The sequence below is a fragment of the Chlorocebus sabaeus genome, chromosome 9, assembly GCF_047675955.1.
Source record: "Chlorocebus sabaeus isolate Y175 chromosome 9, mChlSab1.0.hap1, whole genome shotgun sequence".
In the NCBI taxonomy this organism is placed as follows: domain Eukaryota; kingdom Metazoa; phylum Chordata; class Mammalia; order Primates; family Cercopithecidae; genus Chlorocebus; species Chlorocebus sabaeus.
The window spans coordinates 106540411-106557419 of record NC_132912.1 but is presented as its reverse complement, the minus strand read 5'-3'; the positions used below and the strand labels follow the sequence as shown (position 1 = coordinate 106557419).

The 17009-nt window shown below is 50.6% G+C and overlaps 1 protein-coding gene across 2 annotated transcripts in view; it reads left to right on the top strand.

Annotated features, from left to right (window-relative positions):
* The window catches only part of SH3PXD2A (SH3 and PX domains 2A), a 254234-nt gene that overhangs the window by 100159 nt on the left and 137066 nt on the right, over positions 1–17009 (top strand). The window lies entirely within an intron of this gene.

Genomic DNA, 17009 nt, shown 5'->3' with positions numbered 1-17009 from the left:
GCCAGGTAATTCTTCTCTAATTGGCACATTTTTTACTCTTGGCCTCTTGTTTCTGATCTGAAAGACAAATTAACCAGTTTAATAGTTGATAATTGGTGAAGATGGCTTAAGTAAGACCTATGTGGTCTTGCTTACCAGAAAAACTTGCTGGTGAAAGACAGAGGGTAGAGCAGCTGTTCACAATATGAGCCCAGTGGTCCAGAGATAACAATTCATTGAATTGGCTGTAGGGAAAAAGTTGCAAACAGCTTTCTAGGAACTTTGTGTGAGGCCTGGAACTGTAACAAATTAAACTATCATAAATGAGAGAGAATGTCTGCTTCAGGATTATGGCTACTATTTATTAAGCATATACTTCTGCCAGATACTGTGCAAAGGATTCATGTGCTTATGTTATCTCATTTAATGACAACTCTACTTGACACTTGAAAACTCACAGGCTAGAAGGGGTGCATGACTTACCCAAGGCCACTCAGCTGCTAAGAGGCAGAACTGGGATTCAAACCCAGTTCCCTCCACTTCCAAGTCCAAGCTCTTGATAACTTTTTTTTTTTTTTTGAGATGGGTCTCGCTCAGTCGCCCAGGCTGGAGTGCAGTAGGACAATCTCGATGCACTGCAACCTCTGCCTCCTGGGTTCAAGCAATTCTCCTGCCTCAGACTCCCAAGTAGTTGGGATTACAGGCATCCACCACTATGCCTGGATAATTTTTTTTTCTTTCTTTCTTTTTTTTTTTTTTGGTAGAGACAGGGTTTCACCATGTTGGCCAGGCTGGTCTCAAACTCTTGACCTCAAGCGATCTGTCCACCTCGGCCTCCCAGAGTGCTGGGATTACAGAGTATGGGGATTACAGGCGTGAGTCACTGCACCCAGCCTTTGGCCACTATTCTTTATGTCCTTGCCACAGAGTGGGATGAACAAAAGATGTACTGTCTGGAGATTAACAGTTAAGATTTGGTATAAAATGGTGGGTATGTCGCCTGCACCAGGGTGTTTGCATATCTTTAAACCTTGTTTCAAGTATTATCTCGTATATATATATATATATAAGGTTGATCTGGCCGGGCGTGGTGGCTCAAGCCTGCAATCCCAGCACTTTGGAAGGCCGAGGCAGGTGGATCATGAGGTCAGGAGATCGAGACCATCCTGGCTAATACAGTGAAACCCCGTCTCTACTAAAAATACAAAAAAAATTAGCCGGGCGTGGTGGCAGGCACCTGTAGTCCCAGCTACTCGGGAGGCTGAGGCAGGAGAATGGCGTGAACCCGGGAGACGGAGCTTGCAGTGAGCCAAGATCGAGCCACTGCACTCCAGCCTAGGCAATAAGACTCTGTCTCAAAAAAAAAAAAAAAAAGAGATTGATCAATGTTGTCCTTTTAATAACGTATCACATTCTTATGGTAAAAGTTTTAGCTAGATTACATTATTTTCTCAGTCACCTTTCACTTGATCTATCAACTGCTACCAGCCACCTAGTGGCAGATGCTGGAATTGCAGGCATAGTGTCCAGAAGGAAATAATTGAATTCTGGAAAGCTGGCTTTGGAAACTCAAACCTGTGAAGTAACTATGTAATGATAATCATCACAGATATTATTTCCTAAACCATGATTCAACAGAGTACTGAAAACAAGGAAGAAAGATGTCCCACTTTACTGTTATCTTTCTATGTGACGCTAAAACTGAGTTTTCCTTTGAGGTACCAAATAGAACCTTAGGAAAAGTCTCAGGGTTTTACTTATTCATTCCTAAAACTTGGTGAGGGAGGAACTCTGGGCCTGGGGTCTGCTTTTCTGTCCCGTTTCTTTTGCTGTGCCTGACAGCAGTTTATCCAACATTAGGGTGTCCTTCTGTGCATTGTAATAGATTTGTATTTATTAGTTCAGAATCCCCCATAAGGATAGGTCACAGCCCTTCTCTGAGCCTGAGTTCCATCATCTGTGAAATACAAGGATTGGACTTGATGCTGTCTAGGTTTTCTCATAGTCCCAACATTTAGTGATCTAATAGCTATTAAGACCAAAGGGATAAACGCCTAATAATGGAATATCATGCAAAGGGGAAAACATTTTAGGAGAACAGGAGTCCTGTAGGCCTGCCTCAAATCCCACTGTACTGGCAGAACGTGGCTGCCTTTGTATAAGGCCAGGCTTGTGCCCTTCCCACTCCCCTATTCCACTCCTCCATTTCCTTTGGAAGGCAGAGAAAGCCCCCTTGTCCTAAATGTTTCCCTGCAAAGGGCTCCTGCTGAAAGACTGCATACGCAGCCAAGACTTTGACCTTCACCTTTGACCCTCACTGACTTAGTGAAAAAGAGTTCTTATCCTCCCCTGTCTAGGTTTAGAGAGGCGGGGAATCAGCTAGGGTTAGTAGGAATTCAATGAAAATATAAATAGAAACGTGGTCTATAAATAATAGTGCCCCAAAATATCAGGAGGCATGAATACCAGCTGGGCAGCAGACAGTCACAGATCACGAGGGCCTGGACAGGGAGTACGGGTTATTCAGTTGCTTTGGTGTCTCTTGGGATGCTTCCAACTTGCCAGTGAGCTTGGAGAAACCCTGTCTCTTTCTGGACTCTAGAAACGCCCTCTTTGTTGCCTCTCTGGCACCCATCTCTAGCTAAACCTTCCTTAACACTGCCTGGAATTAGATCTGGTGTTTAATCCCAGCAATATGTGACTTGGGGAAATTCAGAAGATATCTCTGAGCTTTAGTTTTTTCATCTGTGTCCATGAGGATTTTTAAAGCTGGAGATTTTGAAGAGCAAGAACTGTATCTCATTTTATCTTGGTTAACAGGGTGGAACCTAGGGCCAGATTGCCTGGATTCAGATCCCCATAGTGCTCTTTACTAGTTGTTTGGCCTTGGAAAAGTTACGTAACCTCTCTGTGCTTCAATTTCCTTGTTAAATGGGAAGAATAATGGTATCTATATTGTTGGGCTGTTGGGAAGAATAAGTTAGTTAATATTTGTAAAATGCTTAAAATAGTCTGGCACATAGTAGACATATATAAATATTTATTAAGCAAGGAAACAAATCTATATATCCCCTGTGCCTACAGTGTTAGCTGGTATGTAGTAGCTGCTCAATAAATGTGTAGCATGAGACTGAATGACCTATCTATCTTGCAGTCTACAAAAGTCATTCAATAAGATCATGCATGAATTCTGTCTAAGCCACAGAGTTCTATACAAATGAAAGTGGGAATATTATTCTTACCTACTAGGGTGACAGTTTGACAAGGGTTAAAGATACTCTCCCTTATTATCCTCATTCATCTTCTCTGCCTTACATACTCTGTATTCTGTTGGTCTGGGGGAAAATACCTGGAGCTGAGACATCTCAGTGGTAGAAAAAGTCCCTTTCCTGCTGCAGTGTTCTGTGGCAGTGCCAGCCTCTCTGCATGGCCTAGCACTGCCCTACCCTGCTTAGCGTTAGGCCTTCATTGTGGGTGGTGCTGACAAAATTGTTCACAGGCAAAGCAAAGCAAGCTCTTAAGCAAACAAGCAATTGGCTGTGTAGCATTTTGCTATATGCAGATTTTAAATATAAATAAAAGAAACCAAAAAAAAGCCCGTGTCCCTCAACGAAGCAACCTGAATGGACACGGCGGAAAGAGCATTGACCCAGGAGTCAGGTGCTGGGTTCTAGGCTCAGGCCTGCCTCAGCTTGTGTGTAGAATAGGGACCATCCCATCAACTCTCTGAGCCTCCCCAGGTCTGGAAGGTATTAGATTCTCAGTAATTCTCAGCCTCAGAGGTACATGAGAATCGCTCAGGGGGCTCATGAAAAAGGCGGACGCTCACCCTGTCCATCCCCTTCCACTTGAATTCAGAGTGTCTGGGCAAATTTTAGGAACTTCATTCATTACCAATGTTCCAAATATCTCTGATTCAGGTAATGCAGGGACCCTGTCCTCCCAAGAGGAGTGTTAGGCCTTGTAGTAGTTACCTGGGTAACAAATCTTCCCCCAAAATGAGCAGCTTAAAACGATAATAAAAGGCCAGGCACGGTGGCTCATGCCTGCAGTCCCAGCACTTTTGGAGGCCAAGGTGGGAGGATCACTTGAGCCTGGGAGTTCGAGACCAGCCTGGGCAACAGAGAGACCCCCATCTCTACAAAAAAATTTTTTAAATTAGCTGAGCATGGCATCGTGCACCTGTGTTCCCAGCTACTTGGGAGGCCAAGGCGGGTGGATCACCTGAGGTCAGGAGTTCGAAACCAGCCAGGCCAACATAGTGAAACCCCATCTCTACTAAAAATACAAAAATTGGCTGGGTGTGGTGGCACGCTCCTGTTGTCCCAGCTACTTGGGAGGCTGAGGCAGGAGAATTACTTGAACCCAGGGGCAGAAGTTGCAGGGAACCAAGATCATGCCACCATACTCCAGCCTGGGCAATAAGAGTGGGACTCCGTCTCAAAAAAAAAAAAAGAAGAAGAAGAAGAAGGAAGACTTCAGGAAGAAGGGCTTCAGGCAGGGTCTGAAGGTTCTGGTGTCTTCTCAGCGTGAACATTATGGTCCTCGGCCTTGGAGGTCCAGGAACTCAGACATTTCTGCATATGCAACTGTAGTGGCTTTGGTGTGCTCTGTGTGGCCATTCGGTCTCTTTGGCACCTTTCATAACCCCACCCCAGGGACCTCCCAGCATGCGTCCTGATGCACTTACCCACTGGACTCCCTTCAGCTTCTCAGATGTGCCTGTCTCTTCAGTCTCTGGGCCTCTGCTCAGACTCTCCCTCTACTTGGAACACTCTTCCCGCTCGCCTTTGCCCGACTTACTCTCACCACTTCCTCTGACCTGTCTCCCTCCTGCATGTGCCTATCACAGCTGACATCACAGTGCAGTACCCACACACAGTGTCCTTTGCGAGGGCAGGGACCGTCACCATTACACCCCAGCCCCCAGCACAGTGCCAGCATTTGGGAGGGAGTGAATGGGTGTTGTGTGTTGGCCCTTCTTTTGGGGATGGGGTAGGGTTGAGATGTACCTGTCAGGAAAGCTGGCCACAGGTTTCTCAGCCCGGGGCTCAGAGAAAGGAAGAAGATAACAGAATCATTAGCAGTGTAGGCACGTTTAGTCTGCCTAAAGAAAGAGACTGTGGCACACCCAATCCCAGCTCTCCCACTTCCTTGCTGTGCAACCTTGGGCAGGGCACTCAACTTTTCTTACCTTCAGTTTACCCATCTGTAAAGTGAGAATAACAACAGCACTCAGTACGTAGCTCAGAGGTTGTTATGAGGATCAACTGTCATGATAAATATAAAGTACATGGCACAGGGCTTAGCACATACCAAGGGCTCAGTGAAGTTACGTCCTCTTAATGTTGCTGTCACCATCCTTGCAGGAGAGGGTTGGAACCACAGAAAATGCTGGTGGGAAGTTGATGGAGAGAGTTGACTGTCTGGGCTCAGTTTTGCCAACAGAGCCAAAGCTCAAGAAAAGCAGGTTTTGGGCCAGGCGCGGTAGCTCAAACTTGTCATCTCAGCACTTTGGGAGGCTGAAGTGGATGGATTGCTTGAGCCCAGGAATTCGAGACCAACCTAGGCAACATAGTAAGACCTTATCTCTACAAAAATAATAAATAAATAAATAAATAAATAAATAAGTAAAATGAAAGCAAGCTTTAGTGGACAGTGTCCATCCCAAGAGAGCCAGGCAAACTCCCCTGTGGCTGCCCAGACCAGGCCTGTGGTTTTGGGCCCTTTACCGATGGGCCTCTGCATCCTGCGGCTTTTCCTCTGTCTCAGAGCCTCAGAAATAAGTGGGCGTCTTTCAGCATCATCACTGCAACTCAGGACTTCCATCTGCCTGCCCCACAGCCTCCTCATCTGGGTGGGCCATTCTGCGGTGTCTCTCTGAGCCCCAGAAGCCTCGTGCCCCTCGCCCAGCCCCCCACACTGTGGGCCATGCCACAGGGAGAGGCTGCCGGGAAGCTCTGCCCAGCGTCCCACCGTCTTTCCTGAGGGCAGCCTCCCCTGGAGGGAGGAGCCAAGACTGCACAGGCTGAATGGGGCCCTTTATTCCCAGCTCCCACAGGGAGGGTGCAGAGCCACTGCCCACCACGCCCACCACACCCACGCCCACATGGAGTGGGGACAGCTTGGCCCTGATGCCGGCCTCTGAACTAACCACACTCTGGCCCCACTCTGTCTGGGTCCTGGAGGGCGAATCCACCCTTCTCCCTAGCCCTGGCTGAAGCTGCCATCCCTAATATGTGGGGTGAGCTGTATTTGCTAGTCTGCCAGGAGTCTGGGGGTGTGTACATGAGAGACAGCCTAGAGCAAGCCAGTGTGAACACACACTCACACTCACCATTCAGCAAGGCACGATCAGGGTCCCACCACTCGCCGTTCACCAAGTCGCGGTATGCCAGTCCTTGTGCTGGGCCCTGAGGATAAGTTCCTGGGTTTCACTGGCCGCAGGAAGCTTGTATTCTGTCCTGAGGGAACGCTGTAAAGAGGCAGGTTCAGAAGATCATTAGCAATGGTGGCAGAATCTCAGAGGGAAACAACAGAGGCCGGGGAGAGAGGGCACGTGGTCACCAAAGGCCTCCCGATGAGGGGTGCAAGGCAATGGCTGGGCAAAGGGCAGCAGGAACAGTGCACAGGAACAGGGACGGCGAGCACACAGGCCCTGAGGTGGGGAAGAGCAGGATGTGTCTGTGGTGTGGGCGGAGTGACAGGAGATGGGTGGGCAGAGAGGAGCCGAATCCTGCTCAGCCTCGAGGGCCGCAGAAGGGAGTTTGGATTTTATCCTCAGTGCCCTGGGCAGTCACTGAAAGGGTTAAGCAAGAGTTATGGTTTGAGAATATCATTCTGAGGCCAGCACAGTGGCTCACATCTGTAATCCCAGTACTCTGGGAGGATCGCTTGAGCCCAGGAGTTCAAAACCAGCCTGGGCTACATGGTGAAACCCAGTTTCTACAAAAAGTTAGCCTGGTGTGGGGGCGCATGCCTGTAATCCCAGCTACTCCGGAGGCTGAAGTGGGAGAATCACTCAAACCCGGGAGGCGGAGGTTGCAGTGAGCCAAGATCACTCACTCCCCTGCACTCCAGCCTGGGTGACAGAGCAAGACCCTGTCTCAATAAATAAATAAATAAAAATAAAAAAGAAAGAAATGGTTCTGGTCCCACTGCTCTAGAATGCTGCTCAAAAAGACTTCCATTCCCTTTGGTTCAGCAAAGATGTGTTAGTCCCTCCATGGGCCCGGGACGAGGTGCTTTATCACTGGCAGACACCCATAAAATTCCAGTGGACCCACCTGGGATGAGGGAAAGAAAGATACTGTTCCCTTCAGCCTGGCTCTGCTTGCTGGGTGTGGGAACCTCCGAACCAGAATTTGGGAGATTGCTTTTCCCTCCAAGGTGCGCTGATGCTTTCTGCAAGTAAGCCGTGGCTGCAGGAGGGTGAAGGCTCCGCTCTGTCGTGAACCGCAGTGGGCTTTTGCAAGTGTGTTTCCCTGGGTGTGTGGGAGAGGGGGTGGGGAGTGCTGGAGCGGGGAGACACACCTGTGTGAGTCACCCTAGAATGCCCCAGGAGGCGGTGGAATGAATAATCAACCTCGTCACCATTGTGTCACGTCCTCTGCCCTCTGAGTTGGGGCTTGGAGAAACAGAAGCTGTGTGGGAGACACAGATGTGTTTATGGGGTGGGTGAATCAGGAAGGGCAGCCACAGGCTGAGGGGAGCTCATGTTTGGCGTTGGTGGGAAGCCAGGTGAGTGGACTGGGTGCCTGGGAAATGCTTCTGGTACTTGGATTCCACATGGCCAGCAAGGAGACAGGCAGGGCCCACCCCACCCCATCCCACTTACTTGACCTGGAAGTGTCAACTCATAAGAGATCCCATTTATCCACCGTTTACCATGGGCTGGCCTCCGTGTTAAATGCTTTTACAGACTCATTCACTGGCTCCTCACAATAGTCCTTTGCATTAGACATTACTGCCCCCTATTTTGCAGTTTGAGGAAACTGAGATTCAAATAGGTTGTGACTCATCCCCTGTCACATAACAGTAACTGGTAGAGCCAGATGTACCAGTCAGTACTCTCCTGGTGACAAGAAATAGACCCATCTCAATCTGGCTTAAGAAAAAAGGGGAAACTTATTGGTTCACATAACTGAAAACCAAGAGTAATGGTTTCAGGCATAGCTGGATCTAGGGGACCAAAACGTGTCTCAAGCCCTCAGCTTTGCTGTCTTTTCTGTTGACTTAATTCTCCAATAGGCTTCCCCTAGATGGTAACAGAGATACATTAAGACGCTTCCTAGCAGCCTGGGGCATTTATGAGTTAGCAGCAACTGTAGAGAGAGAACATGTCTCTTCCTGGTAGTCCCAGCAGTAGTCCCAGGCCAATTCCCACTGGACCAGCGTGGGTCGCATGCCCATGGCTGGACTGTACTGACTGATCAGCCCCAGATTTTGGGATGGGATCAGCCCCACTGAAATCCCATGGACTGAGAATGAAGGAGGGATTGTTTCCCAAAGGAAAATTAGGGCACTGTAATAATTAAAAGCTGGCAGGCAAAACCAATGCCTACCATGCTAGACTTCAAGCCAGAGGCAGCGTCTTGGCTCTAAAGAGAGATTCATGGGAGCCAGAACTCAGGGCATGGCGTCAGTATGCCTCGGGCTACTGACCTTCGCCATGGGGATTGTGTCTTTCTGGAACCTGCATGTGCCCACTGCTTCCAGCCTCAGCATCTAGGCCTCACTCCTGCCTTCCCCCAGCCCAAGTAAATGGCAACAAAGCCAGATGTTGCAAGTGGAGAAGCAGGATTGGGTGTCAGGATGTGATCTGAGCCAGATACAAGGCTGTAGACTCTGGGGATATCATCTCAGCTGCACCAGAAGCTGGAGGCAGCCCAGCAGGGGAGCAGGTGACCTGCAGTCCCCAGGCTGCAGAGAGTGAGAGGTGACATGTGAGTTTCAGGGGTAGCACTTAAAAAGACAAGCAGGGGCCTGCCCATCAGCCGCTCCCACCGTAGCCTAGGCAGGGCTAACCCAGGTGAAAGCTGGGTGGCCCCATGGTCAGGAAACAGCTGAACGTCAAGGGCAGGGCCAGGGCCAGCTTTCAGGAAGACAGGGGAGCCAGCAGAGGCTGTTAAGCCGTTCTTCTCCCCTGCCCATTACATCCTCTTCCATCAAGGCCTCTGTGCTCCTTGCTCTCTTCCCCAGCGAGACCCTGTTGTTGAGTGAGAAGCTGGTGCCTGCTCATACTTAGGTGTGAATGGTTAATACAGCTCACTGTACCATTCTCCAGGGAGAAGTTTATATATCTTGACCAAAATCTTGAAGAAACTAAATTCTGATTCTGCAGTCTCAGACATCAAAGAAGTAGATTGTGAGTTTGTTGGTTTGTTTGTTTTTAGAGTTGGGTATTCTTATGGCCCAGGGCACACCCTCTTGGTGTCTGCTTGCTTTAAACCATCAAAAGTCCCAGCCTGGGCCAGGTGCAGTGGCTCAGGCCTATAATCGCAGCACTTTGGGAGGCTGAGGCAAGAGGATCGCTTAAGGCAAGGAGTTCGGGACCAGCCTGGGCAACATAACAAGACCCCCGTTGCTATAAAAATGTAGCTGGGTGTTGTGTGCACCTGCTACTTGGGAGGCTGAGGTGGGAGAATCACTTAAGCTCTGGAGTTCAAGGCTGCAGTGAGCTACGATAGAGACACTGCCCTCCAGCCTGGGGGGCAGATGAGATCCTGTCGCAAAAACAAACAAAAAAAGAGTCCCAGTCTGCCTCTCCTTGGACCAGCTTGGATCACAAAGCCTCAGTGACTCTGTGAGTTGGGGGTTGGTAACAGCCTCTCTGAAATCAAACAGACTGAGAATGAAAGAGGGGTCGTTTGTGTTTTGTTTTTCATGGCGAAGAAAGCCCCATTAGCGGAATCATGGTTATATTCTCTCTGCCCTCCTCTGCCCAGGGCCCTTCATTTAAGAGCTTTTGTCTTCATCAATCTGTCAGCAAATAGCACGGATGGAGGCGCCTGATGAGAGCAGCTGGACATGGGGTCCTTGGCTTGCCCAGCCCACTTTGCACAGGGACGTGGTCAGGTCTCAGGACCACAGAGAGCTGTGGGAGTAGGAAACTGAACCTCTCCTCCTTCCTCCCACATGCATTGCCTGTGTCTTACCACCCCACGAGCATGCATGTTACCCTTGCGGGGGGAGGGAGGTTCCCTCTAGGAATCCTCACATCTACTTTCCTCTAGTTCATCTGGGAAATCTGTTCGTCTCTTCTCTCCTGGGTGTCACATCACCCCTCAAAACCAGAGAAGGACCCGTCTCCCCCATTCCCTTGGCTTCAGGTCCCCACAGCTTGCCTCTCTCCTCTCAGGCTCAGAGACTCTGGAGCTGCTCTGTCCAGACACTCCCCTGTCCCCCATGAGGGCTTCAGGCTGCACCCATATCCATTTCACCCAGCGCCATGCCAGACATTTCCAGGGATTCAGGGAGTGTAGAAACCACCCCTGTCCTCAGGGCCACTGAAGTCCACTTAGCGCTATAGGGCCCTGTCAGGTGACTGGTCTGCCCTGTGACTCTCCCATAACCACCCTGCGGTAGGTTGAATAACGGCTCCCAAAAAGGTATGTCCAAGTCCTAACCCCTTGAAACCCGTGAATCTGGCCTTATTTGGAGAAAGGGTCTTTGCAGATGTAATTAAAGATCTTGAAATGAGATCGTCCTGGCTTTAGGGTGGGCACTAAACTCAGGGACAGGTGTTCTTATAAGAGAAAGGCAGAAGGAGACATGAGACACAGGCATGGGACGGGAAGGCCATGTAAAGACCGAGACAGAGATTGCAGTGATGCTGCCACGAGCCAAGAGATGCCTGGAGCCCTCAGAAGCTAGAAGAGGCACAGAAAAATGCTCCCTGGTGCCTCCAGAGGGAGCGTGACCCTGCTGGTGCCTTGATTTCAGACTTCTGACCTCCGGAACTGGCAGAGAATACATTCCTGGGTTGTTGTCTATTTTGAGACAGTCTCACTGTGTCACCCAGGCTGGAGTACAGTGGCACAATCACAACTCAGTGGAGCCTCAACTTCCCAGGCTCAAGCGATCCCCCCACCTCAGCCTCCTGAGTAGCTGGGATCACAGGCGTGCGCCACCATGCCTGGCTGGGTTTTTTTTTTTAGCATTTTGTAGAAACAAGGTCTCACTATGTTGCCTAGTCTGGTCTTGAACTCCTGAGCTCAAGTGATCCTCCAGCCTTGGCCTCCCAAACAGCTGGGATTACAGGCATAAGCCACCATGGTCTGCCAAATTCCTGTTGTTTTAAACCACCAGGTTTGTGGTAATTTGTGCCAGCGACCTTAGGTGACAACTGCATCCCACCTTCCTTTCTGTTCTCAGACCCAGTTAGAAGGGCAGGAGGGCTGTGCTTGGAGCATGAGGCCTCTGCACCGTGCGGTCTGTGGACTCCAGGCCTGCCTGTGCTCTCCCCTGTTTCTTAGGCAAGTCTCCCTCGACAGCCTGGCCTCTCTGGGCTGCATTGAGGGGAGGGGGTTGTGAGCATCTGTGTCCTTGGAGGACAGGGTGGCTGGGAGGAGCTGGCCCTCCTTGAGCCCAAGGGGTTGCTGACCCTGTTGCTATAAATCAGGGGACCCTTTGAGAAGGTGAGAGGGGCCCTGAGGAGGGCCGCTTCCTGACAAATTCTCTAGGACAGCAGGGGCCAGAGGGCCAGAGTGGGGTGACTGCCAGAGGGTCCTAGAGGTTGGCAAGGAAGGGCCAGACAAGCATTCAACGAAGGCTTCATGGGGGAGGCAGCATGGAACGGTGCCTTAAGGACAGAATGAGGGTTGAGTAGGCAGGCCCAAGGGCACTTAGAATAAAACCAGACTCTTTTCTGTGGCTGCAGGCTCCTCTCTTTTCTGTCTTCCATCATGTCTAGTTCCTTCTGCCCCAGGGCCTTGACTGTGGTGGTTCCCTCTGGCTTAGCCCGCTTGTTCCAGAGCTTTGCATAGCTGCTCTTTCTCTTCCTTGAAGTCTCCACTGAAGCCCAGAGAAGCTTCCTTGACCATTCTCTGAATTCTTCCCTCCAGGCACCCCTCTTCACATTGCCCTGTGTTATTATCTTTGTAGAGGTGGGGGAAGACATGGAAGTGTAACCAAATTACTCACCAGGTATGAAAATGTGTACTGCCTTCTTCCCATGCCCACTCCCTTCCCAACTGGAAGGTAAACTCCTGAGAGCAAGGCCCTCATCTGTCTGGTTCACTGCAATGCTCCCAGCACCTGGAACAGAGTCCAGCACAGCAGGCCTCCATCAAGACAGTGCTGGGTGGATCAAGGGAAGGAAGGAAGGATGGAAGGAAGGAAAGAAGGAAAGGCAAGGGGAAGTCTTCCAAGAATGAATGGTTTTCCAGGTGGCAGAAAGACAGGGAAGAAGGAGTTGTGCACGCATGCATAGACACTGTGAGTGTGAAGAGGAGAGGCTGCCAGGAATAGATCAGCCTGCTCAGACCAGAAGAGGTCCCGAGGCCAGCCCTCTCTTATGGCGCCTATAATCAATGCCCTCTTATTACCTCTACAAATGGGTCCTAGTTCATGGAGGTAGCTCCCAAACTCTTCATGGCTGCTGTGGGGACCCTGGCCAGTGGTACTGTGTCTGGTGATTCTATTGTCAAGGGTCCCAGTCCCTGGCTCTCATGGGAGTCCATCCCATAGGTACCACTTTCCCAAGAAGAGCCCTGGAGGCTGTGGTTGGTCTAGGGGTTTAACTGTTCTCATCTCCCTTCACGTGCAGAATAAAATCCAAAGTCCTCGCGGTGGCTCTCAAGGCTTTACATGATCCAAGTACAAAGATCACGGCTCCCCCCAACTCTCTAAGCTTTAAAACCCCAGGCTGAAATCCCAACTCAGCCACTAGATAGCTGTGTGACTTTGGACAGGTCCTTCAACCTTTCTGAGCTGCCATCTCCTCTAGGACAAAATGGGCCTGGTTAAAGTACTTGCTTCAAGGTTGTTGTGAGGATGAAGGGAGGGAATTCAGTGAAAAGCTCTTAGTGTGCACCTGGTGTGCGCTGAGCTCTTAGCTACCATTAACCCTTTCCTCCCTCCTCCTCTGCCCGCTAACATCCCCACTATAAATCAGTCTTAGGGCTTCCAGAGGGAGCGGCCATAGAGCCCAGGCCCCTGATGAGCACATAGCAGTCCCAGTGGAGAAGGGGCCTGTTTCAGGGTTACAAAGCCAGCCTGTGGCCCGGGTGGGACTTGAACCCAGGACTCCTACCGGAGGCCCCCACTCCTCCGCTGGTCTCACCCCAGCTCAACCCAGAATGGCAGGAAGAAGAACTTCCAGTTACTGCTTGGAAGTAGCTGCACAGCTTCTTCTCCGCTTTCAAGACTGAGTTAATCCTGATGAGTTAGGTCTGTTTCAGGCCCCGTGCAATCTTCCTTGCGATGCTCATAAGATTCCTAGGGCGGCATCTGGATGGCTTCGAAGGCTCTGGCAGAAGCTGAGCCCCGCCGTCAACGGGCTGCACTACGTTTACAAGAGGCCTTTAATGCCCTGTGGTCTCAGCTTCCTTAATGGGGATTTTCCTCCCCCTCCTTTTTTTCTCCCCCTTTTGGCTTTCAGAGTGTGGTTTGGATTCCTAACAGAGAAGTCAAGACTGGAGAATCCCTTCCAGGCCCTCCCTCCCTCTCTCCCCAACTGGCCAACTGTGCCAAAGCCCTGGGAAAAGAAAACGTTGCTTCTAAAGGATTTCAGCAGGAAAAAGAGGGAAGCCCCATTGGGCTTCCAAAAACTCAACTGGGAATTGGCTTGTGCAGAAATTCTCCTCTGACCTTGCAAGTGAGCAGCAGATCCAGGAGCCTGGTGGGGAGGACTAGGCAGCTCCAGGTGCAGTGGCCTAATGGCCTCACTCAGATTGCAGGCTGGAGGGGCAGGGCGGGGTCCTGTGCTTGGGGCCAGCATGGGGAGGGGTCAGGCAGCACCCTCTCACCTACCTCCCCACCCCAACCTATCCCTCCCTTCTCTGGATCTCCTACACCTGTGGAGGCCTCAGTGCTCCTTAACTAGTTTTTTTTTTTTTTTTTTTTTTTTTTTTTTTTTGAGATGGAGTCTCGCTGTTGCCCAGGCTGGACTGCAGTGGCCGGATCTCAGCTCACTGCAAGCTCCGCCTCCCGGGTTTACGCCATTCTCCTGCCTCAGCCTCCCGAGTAGCTGGGACTACAGGCGCCCGCCACCTCGCCTGGCTAGTTTTTTGTATTTTTTAGTAGAGACAGGGTTTCACCGTATTACTCAGGATGGTCTCGATCTCCTGACCTCATGATCCGCCCGTCTCGGCCTCCCAAAGTGCTGGGATTACAGGCTTGAGCCACCGCGCCCGGCCTCCTTAACTAGTTTTTAAAATGAGTTCTTCCCAGCACTTTGGGAGGCGAAGGCGGGCGGATCACCTGAGGTCAGGAGTTTGAGACCAGCCTGACCAACATGGAGAAACCCCGTCTCTATTAAAAATACAAAAATCAGCCAGGCGTGGTGGCATGAGCCTGTAGTCCCAGCTACTCGGGAGACTGAGGTAGGAGAATTGCTTGAACCCAGGAGGCGGAGGTTGCAGTGAGCCAAGATCACACCATTGCACTCCAGCCTGGACAACAACAGCGAAACTCCATCTCAAAAAAAAAAAAAAAAAAAAAAAAAAAAGAGTTCTAGAGTTCTGTCTGCAACTAGGACAGGAATGATCTAAGCCTCAGCCAGAGCTTTGGCTAACCTTGAGATTGGGGGTTGGGAGGGGAACCCCATTTACCTTCCCATCTCCCTCTTTTCTTTTTTGTCCCCCAACAGGATGAGAAAGGGCAGGAGTGCCATTTTTGGAGGCTGAGGCCCTGATCCATGCAGGTTTGTGGGCCCTGCCCCCACCCTCCTGTGGTCCCCCGGGTTTCCTCTGTATCTCAGACAGTCCTTCAGGGCCCTGCTCATATGGCTGGACCGCAGGTGTCATTGGGTCTGGGCATCACTCAGCTTCTGACAGACAACTGCCTTCATTAGAAAGGCCCAGAATTCCAGCCCCAGGACCACCCATCTTCTTGGCAGTCCTGAGCTTAAGTCTCCTCATGTTTTTATTTTTACACAGCCTCCCCCTGGCCTCATACATGTAGCCTATGGCATGCGAGCAATCAAGCGACAGGCAACCAAAAAAGGGTAGGAGGCAAAGAGGCAAGGGAATACCACATCTGTGACATCTTCCCCCAAGGAACAGCGGCGTCGCCAGTGTCTGGATAAATCACGTTTTATCTCCTTTCGAGAGGAACGCAAAGCAGAGCCACTTCATCTTGATGATGTCGTCTGTCTGCACAGTGTTGTCCATCTGACAGGGAGATGGCCCGGCTCTCTGGCTTCAGAGAGAAGACGACGACGGAGAGCTTGAGCAAGAGTCTAGGAGAGGAACAAGAATGACCCAGCAAGCACTTCTTGAGCATCTGCTGAATGCAAAGCCTAGTGCTGCATGGAGTGTAGGGGCAGACAGGAGGGGTGAGCTGCAGAGCCATCGTGGAGAGATGAGAGATACCCACAGGAAGCAGGTCACATGCGATAGGACGTGGTCACACGTTCCACTGTCTGACTTCGGCAGGGCTGGCGACCAATGCTTGTGGTGGCAGGGAAGTCGGGGATGGCTGCAGCTGTGGTTTTCATGGCCCCTGGGTCCCCTGTCTGTTCACTTCTGCCTACCAAAGGCTGCTCACCAGAGCCACGGGGGCTCTCCACCTCAGGGCGTCGTCTAGCCATGGGCACACACTCAGCCAGACGTGCTAGAGTTAACGCCCTCAGAGGCAGTCCTCAGTGACAAACAGGGAGTTGGTGGGTAGATCTCCAGCCTCCACGTGTCAGGTACTTTCTCTGTCATCTCCTAGAGCACCCCCAGCAGAATTGAGCTCTAGTTGCCCACCATGACTAACTGGCCTGATAACACTTCCTTCCCCTCCCTGCCCTTACTGTCCCACTCCCCTAACGATATTACTTGGGATCGCCTCCAAAACAAGTCAAATCCTTATTTCTGGGGCTGCGTCTGGGGGAATAATCTAAATCAAGGTGATGGCTTTTCTGAGTACTTCACTCAGACCTTGACAGAAGCAGCTGACGTGGATTCATGAGCAGTCTGCCCGTCTGCTCACATGCAATGGAAATGATCTTAATTGGGTCTCCTTTAATTCAAGTTATGAAAACCCATCTTCAACTCATTTAAATGAAAAAGAAAATGGTATTGTTTTATGTAGCTGAAAAAGTTTAGGAACAGCTACCCATATCCAGCTGCTGAAATAATGTCAAAGGGCTCTGTCGCTCCCTCTCTCCACTCGGCTTTTCAGTCACTCAAGAAGCTTTTACCAAGCACCTGTGTTGTGCCAGGCACCCTTCCTTTCTCTCATTCCTTTGCTTCTCAGGCCACTAGAGGTGCCAGGTTTTCATCCTGCCAGCTTAGCAGCCGTGGGAAAAAGCAGTCTCAGGGCTGACTCTCATTGGCCCGGATTGGGTCCCTCCCCACCGCTGAGCCAATCACTGTGACTGTGACTGACTAGGCTGCGTCCTGTGGCTACCTTTGTTGCTAGGGGGTGTGGCTAGACTGACTGACACCACAAGGACTGAGTGGAAGATGCCTTCTCCAGGGGAAAATTAGGTAGACTGAGGCAACAGATGCCTGTTACAGCTACAGGTGAGTACTTCATCATGTGCCAAGTTCATGGGCCCCAAAATGAGTCACAAGTGCTATAACTCACAGCAGAATGTGGCAGGTAGCCTAGGAATGGATAACATGTTGTGGATGTTCCGGAAAGGGGGACATTATTCCCCGCTCAGCCAATCAAGGAACACCTTCTGAAAAGGGGGCTTTGGCCCTAGACATTGACAGCCACCTGGCACAGAAGTCAGTTGTGTAAGACTTTGAACATCAGACCAAGGAGTTCAGATACTATGTCTTGATGCATTTGTTATGATTGAATGTGGCCAGCTTGGGAGAACCAGCTGGGAAGGTCTGAGGGGCTGGCATTTCCTGTAAGCCTTGCCCATA